This window comes from Podarcis cretensis (assembly GCF_951804945.1).
Source record: "Podarcis cretensis genome assembly, chromosome: 5".
In the NCBI taxonomy this organism is placed as follows: domain Eukaryota; kingdom Metazoa; phylum Chordata; class Lepidosauria; order Squamata; family Lacertidae; genus Podarcis; species Podarcis cretensis.
In genome coordinates this window covers 33,609,159-33,622,822 of record NC_137174.1, presented here as the reverse complement: position 1 = coordinate 33,622,822, position 13,664 = coordinate 33,609,159, and the positions used below count along the sequence as shown (strand labels likewise).

Genomic DNA, 13,664 nt, shown 5'->3' with positions numbered 1-13,664 from the left:
TGTACATTGGCTCACCCAATAAAGCGAGATGAGCACCACAACCCCAGAGTCGGCCACAACTGGACCTAATGGTCTGGGGTTCCTTTACCTTTACCTTTAATACTTGCTAGAAACAATAATGCTCTGTTCATCAATGGGGAGGCTGGTGGGAAGGAGATGTAGGTATGAACAAGGACAGTTTTTTCCATTGCCGTTGACAGCTTGAAACAAAGTGTGTGATGACAAATATAAGGTGATGAAAGAGGGGGAAAGCTATGCAGTCCGATTGATTTGGCAGAACAATTAAATCACTTCCATGCGTACATGGGTTTCTTTTAGCAACTGGATTAGAACTATTTGGGTGTGGGAATGGGTGCTCAGTGTCCCCAATCAGGATGGATTCTCCGACTTGTGCATTACTTACTTTCATGCTACAATTCATAGAATCATAGAGTTGAATTGTAGAGTTTATTGTGGAGTTGGAAGGGACTCAAAGGGTCATCTGGCCCAACTCCCAGCAATACAGATATTATAGCTTTTCGCCCTAACAAATTCAATTCAGGCAGCTGTTTTCTTCAGGAGGCCCAAATTCTGTAGATATTTCTAGGAGGCTCACCATAAGCAGAAGTATCAACATGGCTCCCAACTTTTCTAACTTTTCTTAAATTATTAACAAGCAAAAGAGCCTACCAGCAATGGTTGGTGGAGTGGCACAGGTGAGGGGGGGAGGCACTGAACACCTGGTTTCCTCATGTCAGTTATTCCTGCTGCTTACTGAGAGGGAGAGGTGAGGCACAAGGTATATGGTAATTTATGGACCTAACAGGTATTTAAAGCCATCTGTACATAACAAAATACGTATTTTATCAATGTAATTGTTGAACTGAAATACAATTAAGAAGAAGTATTTTAATAGTGAAACACAATTAAGAAGAAGTATATTTTGGGGGGCTCCCAAGAGAGTGGGGCCCTAAGCTATGGCTTGTTTAGCTTAAACAGAAATCCGGCACTGGATGTGTGTTGCAACAACACAGAAATCAGGGCAGAGGCTTGAAGCTCCCAGTAGCACCAGTAATAAACAGACAGGAGGATAGGAGAGAGACATGCCAGGTTGCCATCCCATTTTATGGCATTTTACATTTTATGTAAAGTGAAAGTTGGATATATCTATTCTTGCAAGCATCTGGCATATTTTGAGAGAAGCACCCATAAATCAATAAATTAATAAATATGATAAGACTACTGAAATTTGTTGCAAGTGGAAGTTGCTTGGGTGCATCTCTACAGTTGCCCAATACTGAATAGTTACAGTTGTAGCATTTGTGCAACTGTTGCTGTTTTATCCCAAAATCAGAGCAATGCATAACTATTTTACTTGGAGGGCAATGGAATAATGACTTTGCAATATATCATTCCACACTGAGGTGGGTGGGTGCCAACAGGCTTGGAGTCAAAACAGGCCTGCTGAGAAACAAGAGGGTGGTATCAGCACGTTTGGGTGAAATATGAGATATGGAGACAGAAACACAAATTATGATGATGATGATGATGATGATGATGATGAAGATTAAAAAGGAGACCAAAGAAAGGAGGCAAAATTCCGGGGGGGGGGGGGGGGGCACAACTGAGTGAAGACTGAACATGCTCAGTAGCTGCATATCAATTAGAAAACAATATCTCTGAAGGGGAGGTCATACCCTCCAACATTTCTCCGATGATAGTGATAATTTTACTACTTATACCCCACACATCTTACTGGGTTGCCTCAGCCACGCTGTGCAATTTCCAACATATATAAATAACATAATAAAACATTTTGAAACCTTCCCTATACAGGATTACCTTCAGATGGCTCAGGGATTGAATAACTCCATACCCTCCAACATTTCTCCAATGAAAATAGGGACGTCCTAAGGAAAAGTGGGGCATTCCAGGATCAAATCAGAAACCAGGACGGCTTTCTAAACCAGGGACGTCCCTGAAAAATAGGGACACTTGGAGGGTCTGGGAGGTATTCTGCTCCAGTTCTTTACGACCTATAGTGTTGTGGAGGAGGATGAAACTGGCTGGAATCCTGAACAGGAGCACGCAGATCTGTTAGGGGCAAGGCTCTACTGCAGCATTTTGTTTCATTCCCACTAATAATAATTAGGTGCCAAGCATTCTGCATTCTGTAATCCGAGAGGCCTGTCAGTTTTCTTTCAAATACCAGACACCTGTGCTGGCAAATGGCGTTTGAAACTAAGGACAGTCTTGAAAACCATTTGTGATGCATCATGGGGGGTCTTTAATTCAAAGGAGAGAAAGTGGGAAACATCACAGGGTGATCACAAGCCCTTGAGCTAGCTTCAAGTCACACTTTCGATCTCAGCCATAGCATAGTACGCTTTTTGTGGATGTGAGATTTTTACAAGGTGAATGGTAGCTTTGAACGAGTATTAAGAAAGAATGTACACATTCATTTTGCACACATTGTATGCATGTATATAGTCACTTGCAGAACCCCTGAATACTGCTGGGGGAAAGAACTGATGGGTGCCCCCATGTACCCATTGCTACAGCCACCATAGGGTGGGGGGAAAGGTGGCAGCTGCCATGAGCATATAAGGGCAGTCCTCTTTATTTTCCATGCATAGTTAAAGGGAGGCGTGACACGTCCTGTCCTCCTGCGGTCTTTTATGGCTCCATTTGCAAGGTGTGTCATGCCCCTTCCCCTCTGCACCCCAGGATGCTGTAGTGATTCAGCCAGATGCGCATCAGGTGAATGGTGCAGCCCTATCATTGCATCCACTGCTGATCGTGCTTCTGCATTAAGCTACAAATCCTCTCCAAATAAGTATTTAAATATGCAGGTCCATTCAAAACATCCATCACAGGTTGCTTTGTTATATTTGTACTGCGGAGATCAAGTCATTTCATATACGATTTCACAAAGATTGAATTCCTCAAGTGTCCCTAACTGAGCCTCTTGGGCTTGCCGATCAGAAGCTTGGCATGCGATGGGGTGAGCTCCCATTACTCTGTCCCAGCTCCTGCCAACCTAGCAGTTCGAAAGCACCAGTGCAAGTAGATAAATAGGTACCGCTGTGGCGGAAAGGTAAGCGGTGTTTCCGTGCGCTCTGGTTTCCGTCATGGTGTTCCATTGCACCAGAAGTGGTTTGGTCATGCTGGCCACATAACCTGGAAAGCTGTCTGTGGACAAATGCTGGCTCCCTCGGCCTGAAAGGTGAGATGAGCGCTGCAACCCCATAGTCACCTTTGACTGGACTTAATCATCCACGGGGCCTTTAACTTATCCTTACCTTACGTGGCAGCCTCTTCTTTTGACACGAGAAAGTTGCCTTGGGTTCTATACCAAAGAAAAAGAACTTCACATATTCCTTGAGAACTTTGGTCTTTTTTTCTTATTGCAAGCAGTTTTGGAAACCCCTCACTCCAAAAGGGAAGCAAAACAATTCCTCATTCATTAAATAAGGTGACTATGATTGTAAACTCAAGAAATGGGAATGTCCCTCTGACATCTATGACAGACCAAAGAGGAAAGATGTTATCAATGGTATAAGTACATGACATTACTTGACTATAAGCAGTTATCAGAAACCTGCTCCCAGGCAGCTCTCTAAATGACTGCATAAAAACAGTTGACAAAACATCAAGGGGAAAGTATATTATTTATAAGAAAGCATGATATATTTTTGCATTAGAAGGAAAATGGGAGGAGAATTATCCCCCCGCTGAGAAAAAGATCTTCAAAAACATATTAATGAAGACTATTGTAAAGTTAGTTTTATAAAGAGCAAAGGGAAATGTGGCAAATGAAACTGCTAGTGGGGAATCAGTCACCGAAATCAAATGCGGCGTAGTCAGGCGGAGCTGCATAAATCAAGCATAAGATGAACTATTTATCAAACCCAGCAAATACATTTGTTCCCCCCCCCCAAAAAAAAAGTATTTACTTCATGTAGGGAAAGGAGGACCTGAGCGAAACCATGAACAAGATGTTAAAGACTGACAAATGCCTCTGAACAGCACATTATTCAATCCTCCACAGTTATGCAACACAAACTTAAAGAAGAAGAAGAGCAAACACAGATTCATGATGCGTAGGATGAGATTGGGATTCAAGATACAGTATTATCTGTTGCTCAAAATCATAGCCATTGAAGGTACATTACCACATTGTCCCTCTTTGATCTCCTAGCATGATTTCTGCCTAAAGCCATAACTAGAGCTGTGTGAACTCTGCGGGCTTTGGTTCCAAGAAGGGCATCACATCATGTAGTTCAAAAGAGCTGGCAGCATTTTACTGTCATCATTTCTTTTGCCTACAGGTGAATAACCCAGAGGAGCACAGTGTGTATCATACCATTATGTGGAGTGACATCTAAGATAAGCTGATATGATAATATTGCATGCATCCACCTACTTGTTTTCTCCATGTCAGCCTGCACAACTTGTGACCCACCGAGCTGAATGCTCTATATGACACCAGCCACACACACATTGCCTTTGGCTTTATGTACAGGCCTGCTCTGTTTTTTTTCAGTGGAAAATGCCATTGTTCACACAACTGGGTAAAGCAGAGTGTAACATGAACATGAAGCATGCTGGAAGATCGTGTGCTTAGTTGTTGACATCTACCTGTCTTGAGAGACAATGGAGTGTGCCTCTGGGGGTGAAGTCTGTGTTAGCTGCCCAGACAACAACACCCGTCTCTGAGCCTCGCTGATGTGGTTCTAAGGAAATCAGAGCAATGTGTTTGGCAGCAGCTTGGCTGCAGATGTTGCCAGAAGCAGGTGTACTAGGTGCCATTTAGCCATTTTGGGGACTCCACTCTTGCTCTGCAAGTGCAGCTTTCTCCTGATTGAAGTGCAGAGTGTTTGAGGGACATTCACAGGGAAACCAAAATGTTTGTTTACAATGCTATTATACTACCAACCTTACTGTATGCTTGTGAAATGTGGAACACTTACAAACGCCATCTCCAACTCCTCGAAAGATTCCATCAACGGTGTCTCTGAAAATTTTTACACATCACTTGGGAAGACAGGCAAACTATTGCCAGTATACTGGAAGAAGCAAAGATCACCAGTGTGGAAGCAATGTTTCTTCAACACCAACTTCATTGGACTGGTCATGTTGTGCAGATGCCTGATTATCGTCTATCAAAGCAACTACTCTATCCAAACTTAACAATGGAAAGCGTAATGCTGGTGGTTAACAAAAGAGGTCTAAAGACTTTCTCAAGGCAAATCTTTAAAAATGTAGTATAAACACCAACAGTTGGGAATGCTCCAGTAGGAGAACAGCCTTTACCAAAGGTGTCATGGGCTTGAAGATGCTCAAACTCAGGACGAAAGGTAGAAATGTGCTAAGAGGAAGGTATGTTTGGCAAACCCTCACCATGATCAACTCCTGCCCAGAAACCTATGTCCCCACAGTGGAAGGACTTATGGATCCAGAATTGGCCTCCACAGTCACTTACAGACTCACTGTTAAGACCGTTTTCATGGAAGACAATCTTACTCGGCTATTAATGATCACAGCAGCAGCAGCAGCAGCAGCAGAGGAAGAGGAAGAGGAGGAGGAGGAGGAGGAGGAGGAGGAGGAAGAAGAAGAAGAAGAAGAAGAAGAAGAAGAAGAAGAAGAAGAAGAAGAAGAACTACTACAAGGATTTTCTTGCATTTCATTCATATTTGTCTCCTTTATTACCAGTGGTTTTATTACCAAATTTGAATGTTGACATGGGAGGCTCAGCTTTGTTTAGTTTATATGGGTGAAATTGATCCAGACTTTGTTTTCAGGAAGAAGTAACCATGCTGAAATGAAGGTCTGAGTCTGAATGGAAGAGCACCTGGTTATGTTGTCTTGATGAAAGAAAGGTGGGAGTGAATAATCTGAGATTTACCGTATTTTTCGCACCATAGGGCGCACCGGACCATAGGGCGCACCCAGTTTTTAGGGGGGGAAATCAAGGAAAGAGGTTGCGCGCAGCTATGGAAGAAGGCAAGGCAGCGAGCGGGATGGATCCCGCTCGCTGCCTTGCCTTCCCCTTTAGCCCCCTGCAGCCTCTCCCTCCCGGGAGAGGCTGCGTGGGGCTAAAGAATCCATAGCCCCGTGCAGCCTCTCCTTGCGGAGAGGTTGCGCGCAGCTATGGAAGAAGGCAAGGCAGCGAGCGGGATGGATCCCGCTCACTGCTTTGGCTTCCCCTTTAGCCCTGTGCAGCCTCTCCTTGCCAGGAGACGCTGCGCAGGGCTAAAGAAGCCATAGCCCCGAGCAGCTTCTCCCTGCCGGAGGGGTTGCGCGCGGCTATGGCAGAAGCCTGCATTCGCTCCATAGGACGCACACACATTTCCCCTCAATTTTTGGAGGGGAAAAACTGCGTCCAATAGAGCAAAAAATACGGTAATCGCAGGCTCTGTTGGTGGGTGGTTCCCAGATGAAGTTTTGGCAGTTAAGTTGCTCTGGAGTTTAGTTCCTCTGAAGAAAAAGGTATGTAATCTGGGACTACTCCTAGATCCATCACTGTCATTGGATGCATAATAAGTCTCCACAACAAGGAGCCATTGGGGGGCAGGGAACCAGGGATCAAGGCCCCCCAAAATTTTCAATGATCCCCTCAATATTCCATGGCCTGTGATGGGCCCTTCCAGTCCTTCCTGCAGCTATGACAGGCTTTTCTTATGGCCAGATGTGTATGTGAATCAAGAACCTAAATAAGAAATCATTCTGTGAATTTATATTTATTATTATTATTATTATTATTATTATTATTATTATTATTATTTTATGCAATACATTTTTATACTGCCCTTCTTCTGAAGATCTCAGGGCGATTCAAAGCATAAAAGTACAGGATAAAAATACAAAATATGGTTACCCCCCCCCCCAATAAATGCATGTAAAATGATATGGAATGTTAATCAGCCCAAGGTTGAAGAGGAACGTTTTCGCCTGGCACCTAAAGATGTATAATGAAGACACCAGGCGAGACTCCCTGCATAATATTTGGGTGGTAATCATTTAATTTTTACTCAGAGTAGACCTGTTGGAATTAATGGACCCTACTTAGTCATTAATTTCCCTGGATCTGCTCTGGCTAAAACCTAGTTGACTATGACCCATTGATGATGGTGTACAGTAGTGGAAATGAAACTGCACTTTTGAAATGGTGGTTAGCTTTTTAGTCCACATAGTTTCAAGTCATCAAAATATATGGAATTCACCATGGTGTTCCTGAAGTCACAGCTCCCATCAAAGCAAATTATAATTTAAAGATGGCTGCAAGGGAATCAGGTAAATGATTGATGTGAATGCTATAATTTTCAGTATTAAATACTAAGCCTCAAAACCATTAAGCCGTTCTATGAAGTCAACACTCAAAACCTACAAACAACAGTTTAAGAGATCTCTGTGGTCTTAATAACAAAACACTATATCTCAGCATTGATTTTTTTAGACAGAACTTGGTCAGCGGGGAGTCCTGTTTAAAATCAATTGCGCAAAGGTTTATTAAATTACCAGGGGTGATCAAACTTATTTTTTCACCAATTTGTTTTGCTGGGTTTTGTTATTAGGAAAGGGATTTAGTTGGTACATAATGTGATGACTTAAAAGCAGATAAACTTTCTCTCTCTTTCTCTCTGGGTGTTTTTAATAGTTTAGAACTGATGTACCCCAGCTGTGAAGCTAAAATGTTTGTGTGCAATGCTTTTCTCTTTCCTCTTTCCTCTTTCCTCTTCCCTCCTTATCTTTAGAATCCTCCTAATAGTGACTTGGGTAGGATGTGCGTTGCCAGAAGCCATGCTTGTACTACTGTGAACACCGCAGCCATCATAAAATGCTCCCCATGCAACAGAAATTACGATGCTGTACAACGAACCGACAGACATTTTTAAAAGCAGCAGCAAGGGGCCATTCAGAAAATGTAAGTGCCGTACTCAGTCAAGTTCAATGAAATGAAAATTGAGAGGCTTTTACTTCTAATTTACATTCATGAACAAACAAAGACAACGTTATGCTCCTTCACAGATGGTTTCAAAGAGACCATGCAGAAATATTCAAGCCGTTTTATCAAACCAGTTGAAAGAAAACCAAACCAATCCTTAGTTCCCTGGGAGAGGGCATAGGAGAGGTAGTCTGTGGTCAGGAGGAGAAGCTCCACAGCCAGAGACTTTTTTTATTGCGGCGGCAAAAAGTGACCCCACCCATGTTTCCCCTCCTCCATCAGTGTTCTGATGACAGTACAGCTGAAAAGGGGCGTGCCAGGGCCGATCAGAGTTGGCCTTGTGTTCCTTCAGGAATACAAAGTCCTTTCAATCCCCTGACAGTTACGTATCTGGAGATGGGTGACTCAGTCAATTTTGGTTTCTCTCGGTTTCTCATTTTTCCAATTTCAAACTAAGTTTTCCACATTTCCACGTTTGCTTGTGATTATTCTTATTCTTTTAAATGTCCTCGTCAATATTTCAATGTAGATGTCTGCAAATGTAGACATATTTTGCATGCAATATACACACCTTTGCAAAGCCCTTTTTCTGCAATATGATGCATTCCCCCCCCCCAACAATTCATGCATCTGTATGCGCACCTCAGATGTAACTTTTCGTAAACACTTCCTGGCTGAAAAACTTTGTTGTGAAAGTGCAGAGAAGTGTACGTTTTGAAGGATGACTTGTGTCTCAGCTTGCATGTTGTTTCAGAAAGTATGAATGCAAATTGAATTGAATTGATCACCCATACCTACAAGCACCTAAACTTGGCAGGAAAAAATGCCTTCAACAGCTCTGGAGCTGGCAGCATGAATTTCCCTTCACCACCACCCCAACACTACAGTCAATCAGAGGAAAATTAGGAAACACCCATCTGTGGGAGAGTGGATCAGACTACTCCACCACACTTTCCACCCTGACAGGGCTTATAAATTTGCAGTTTCTCCTCCAAGGAATCTCGCTTCCCTTACAACCTCCATAGGATTGTTTTGTTATTCCGTTTGAGATGCTGAGTATGGAGGCAACAGAAAGGTGCTTCTCATCATTCTTGCAGAGACAGAGGAATGAATGTGCTCAAGATGCAGCATAAGGATCTTGACCGAGGCTTGAAAGTTCTAGAGGTGACTTAAAAGAGATCGGTAATTAATCAGTGAATAACGTTACAGCGTGAAGAGAAATTCACTTTGTCATTTGGGGAACTTCTGTTCTGCTTCTCCTGCAGTGACCTTTGGCACATCACTGTTCTACTTCATCAAGCTTCCATCTGTATAATTAAAGTATGGACGTAAGGATAAAATCCAGCGTGTCAAGGAAGTAATTGGGGTATACGTCCCCAGATGGGAGTAAAACTAGAGAGTTAGGCTGAGGTTTTCAAATTACTTTCTCTGGAATTGCCTAATTGATACCAACTAGTCTTTAAAATTTGTTCTTGCGTGCTACCCAAAGGGATGGGCAGGTGTATTCATTAAGTCTTTTCTGTCCAATTTCCACATTAATCTGCATTTTTGTTTAATTCACACAATTTATATTTAAATACATATGCAAATTTTCTCTCTAAGTACTCATTTCTAAATGCATCCAATCCTAAAATACCAATTTCATATGCATTTTGCTTTTGCTCTTTTTTTAAAGTCAAGAACTCCACCACAAAATCCACAGGTGTGTGAAATCTGGTGGGAAACTGTGTTCTGATCTGCACATTGGTCCTTGAGATGTGGATCAGATCCAATTCAGGAAGGAATTTGCCCGATGAAATTCCTTACCCATCCCTGCCTGCAAGTGCACCATCTACATGGATTAGGCTATTTGCCATAGTTGTGATATATAACAAACCTATTGCAGTTTCACTATTATTTGATAGTCCTGTGTTTCTATTCTAAACAAAATGCCATCTAAGTTAAGGGTAGTCCTCCAGATGTTTGCACTACAACGCCCATCATTCCTAGCCATTGGCCATGCTGGTTGGAGATGATGTTGTTGTTGTTGTTCAGTTGTTTAGTCGTGTCCGACTCTTCGTGACCCCATGGACCAGAGCACACCAGGCACTCCTGTCTTCCACTGCCTCCCGCAGTTTGGTCAGACTCATGCTGGTAGCTTCGAGAACACTGTCCAACCATCTCGTCCTCTGTTGTCCCCTTCTTCTTGTGCCCCCCATCTTTCCCAACATCAGAGTCTTTTCCAGGGAGTCTTCTCTTCTCATGAGGTGGCCAAAGTATTGGAGCCTCAGCTTCACGATCTGTCCTTCCAGTGAGCACTCAGGGCTGATTTCCTTAAGGATGGATAGAATTAAATCCTGCAGGCTGTAGGATGCTCCTTCCTTCCTTCTGATCAAGAGCAGGGGGTCTAATCCTGAAGAATGCTGCTTTGCAAGAGGGAAGCCTCTTGAGAAGTTGTGCTTCCACAGAACTGAATCCTCTGTGGGCAGCAGGATGCTGCTTCTCTTGCAGGATTGAACCTCCTTGTTTTCATTTGAGAGGTGGGGAAATAGATAATGTCCCTCCTTCCCCTGCCTCCCCTCATCCATATGTTTAAAAGATCAGTCCTTATTAAAGATCAGCCCAACTCCCAAAATATTTCAGGAATGGATCGTGTTGTCCTGGGTCAGGTGGTCCCGATTCGGGAGCCCAGGTCCGGATGGGGTGGGGGACTATGCACAGCCTTAAATGGAACTATAGTGATGTTATTGCTTTAGAATTTCGGAAAGTTGAGGTTCAGGAAAATTTATCGGATTCGTGTACATCTTCAGACATAATCAAGCAATGAATGAAAGAAAAATATGTGAATATATGAAACTTCCTATACAGAGTCAGAAACAGTGTATTCATTTATCCAGGCAGTAGCTCTCAAAGGTTCCAAGCAGAGGTACTTCTTATGTAGAGGAACTCCCTTTAATGGGCAGTGCCAGCAATGGGACCTAGGACTTGGCATGCAAAGCAGGTGTCATTGAACTGTGTGTTTCCCACAATTTTCATAAGCAAACAAGGAAGTTACAAGCATACAGAGTGGTAGGAAGCATCTACTTATCTCCTAGGCATAGCTTACTAGAACAGGCAAATAACTATGTCCTTGTAATGTACAGTTTAATCTTGGATACTCGAGCACAAATCCATGTACATATTTTTAATTATTGCAAACATGATTTCAATCTCATGCCTGAGTGGTTGGTTTATGCAATGCAAAATAATAGTTACCCATAGCGAATAATTTAACTGAACATCATAAAAGATGCTTTCCTGAGAATATTCCTTGCAATTCATAAAACCATCACATCGCCACATACTTTTTTTTCTATTATAAGTGTTTACTTCCCAAGGTTAATATGCTCTTTATTTATTTATTTTTTTAAATAATTTTTATTAACTGGCCAATCACATCAAATTAAATCACATCATATAAATTCCGAATTACAAAGCCAAATTTTTAAATTTTGTTGGGGGAACCCGTACTTCAAGATCCAAAGGGGAATTCAGATCATCTTCTTATTACTGCGTTAACGTCCAAATCAGTCCCAATCAGTCCAAACAAAGTTCATAATTCTATCCAGTCTTATCTTGGTGTTGCCACATCATATCTTGTTCGTATAATTTCTCTTTTTCCTTTACGATCTCTTCTGTTAGTCTCCTTAAGCCGATAGCAAGTGTAATAATCCTGTGTGGATTTCCCGTTCCTTCACTAAGTCCAGATGGTTTCCATATATCTCCTTCGTAGATAACATCACTTTATCCATCGTAAATTTTGGCATTTGTCGCTCTTAAGTCCCACCGAGGAGTTGATTCACGATATGTAAACAACTCTATTTCTCTCTTTCTCCTCCCAGACCCAAGAGCTCCCACAATGCCTCACAAAATGGCGAACGGCATTTTTTCCTGACTGCGTCACTCCAAAACTCTTAGCTTTCCAGCTTCATCTTGAAACATTGCTTTGGATCGAAAGTTTATCTCCACACAGCCTTAAATCCACAGCTTATGTCCTTAATTTCTGACTCATTCGGGGAGGGGGATTCTTGTTAAATCACATAAAAAGGTAGAGGCAGGTTTTTCCCCCCCTCCCCCCTCAGTCATTACCGTATCTTGACGTTCTTCTCATATTTTATTGTTGTCTTGTTATCAGAGATCTCTTCTGTCAGCATTATTTAATCCCCTTTTTCCTTGATGTATGTGCAATTAATCATGTCCAAATTATTTCTTTTAAAGATCATTGCAACCAGCGGCGCGAATCGGGGACGGCGTCGAGAAGTGCCGAAAATCCCACAGGAGGGCTTTGTGCCTAGAGCCCCCACCCCCACAAATTCAGGGGTGGTATAGGGCACAGCAGGCAAGGGCCGTCCCTCCCCATAATCCTGGGGGGGGGTTAAGGAGGCTAATTACCCCCATCATAGCCTCCAAATTACCTCGTGTGGGTCGGAGAGATGTTATTGTCAGCCATCTTCCGATGCGCCACCTAGTGGCCCCCAAAATGGGTTAATATGCTCTTTAGCACTTCTAGATAGCACATTAATGTTAGTTTGTAGAAATTGGATCGATTGTTCAGGTGATGTGTTGATGGCAAATTGTTAACCATTTAATGATTGTGATCCTTTCTTCACACTCTTAAGTCTGCAATCCCATACCCTCTTACCTGGGATCAAGCCTGCCTGAACTAAATGGGACTTTGGAAAAGGCATGTAAAGGATTGCAATGTAAGTTGGTTTGTTTAAATCTCCTCCAGACATCATTTTTCTCACCAGTCTAAATCATTTCTGCTTACCATTGTGCAAAATAAGAAATAAAACCATTTGTCTTTTTGATAATGAAGTGTGTGTGTGTGTGTACACATAATAAATTATCTCTGGCTTACAAATTGAGAAATGTTGCAGTATAACTTATTGAGAAAGAAAAAACTTTGAGTCCCAAGAAATTACTCTGATGGAGATGGTGGTTTTTATATATCTAATTGAAACTGATGGATTTAATTCTCAGAAGGATAGTTCGGTGGGGGTGGGGGAATGAGAAAAGTAATTGTTGTATTTTCTGGTACTGGACTCAGTGTTCTTCATTGATGCAGGTTTTGTGCAGCTTCCACATTCCCATTGAATCAGGGTTTACAATTTCCACAAAAAAACACAACAAGTAAAATAAAAGGTAAATTCAGATTAAACAGGGAGAGGAATATCAAATGGCATTTTTATGAGGAATGCATCGCATAGCCACTGCAGAACACTCCACAATCTTTTTAAATTGTGCATTCATGATCAGTTGTGCTCCTAATACTATCACAGTCACAAGCAATGCTGCCTCCAATACTGTTCAGGCCTGCAAGTATTTTTGGGGAGTCACACTGCTTCATCCCCAACCACTACATTTCCTGCTGAAATCCACAATTTTTTAAAACTACAAATGTTCTGGTTTATTTTGTCTGCAGTTTTGTTACTCTATAGCCCCTCCAGACATCAATGATGTAGCAGCATTGGGGAGGTATTATAGAACAAACCGAAGCAGAATATATCCACCACTAAAGCACTATCACTGTGTCAAGAACAAGTTGCTGTATACACCTGCAATAATGCCAGTCTAGTCCTAAACTGCCATATGGAAGTGTCCTTAAAGAGTTGTAAATGTTTAATGGCATCATATGCCTACTATGAGCTACTTCTTCTTGCCGTTTAGCTCCAAATTTTGCCAGCAAATAAGCTGTGGCCCTCCAGATGTTGCCAGC

General features: G+C 42.2%; 1 long non-coding RNA gene across 1 annotated transcript in view; it reads left to right on the top strand.

The window, feature by feature from the left end:
* The window catches only part of LOC307216167, a 35,484-nt gene extending 25,673 nt beyond the window's left edge, over positions 1-9,811 (top strand). Inside the window, exons 2-3 of the long non-coding RNA XR_013838969.1 lie at positions 7,737-7,906; positions 8,953-9,811. This is a non-coding gene — a long non-coding RNA (uncharacterized lncRNA). The remainder of the gene's footprint in view (positions 1-7,736; positions 7,907-8,952) is intronic.
* The last annotated feature ends 3,853 nt before the right edge of the window (positions 9,812-13,664 follow it).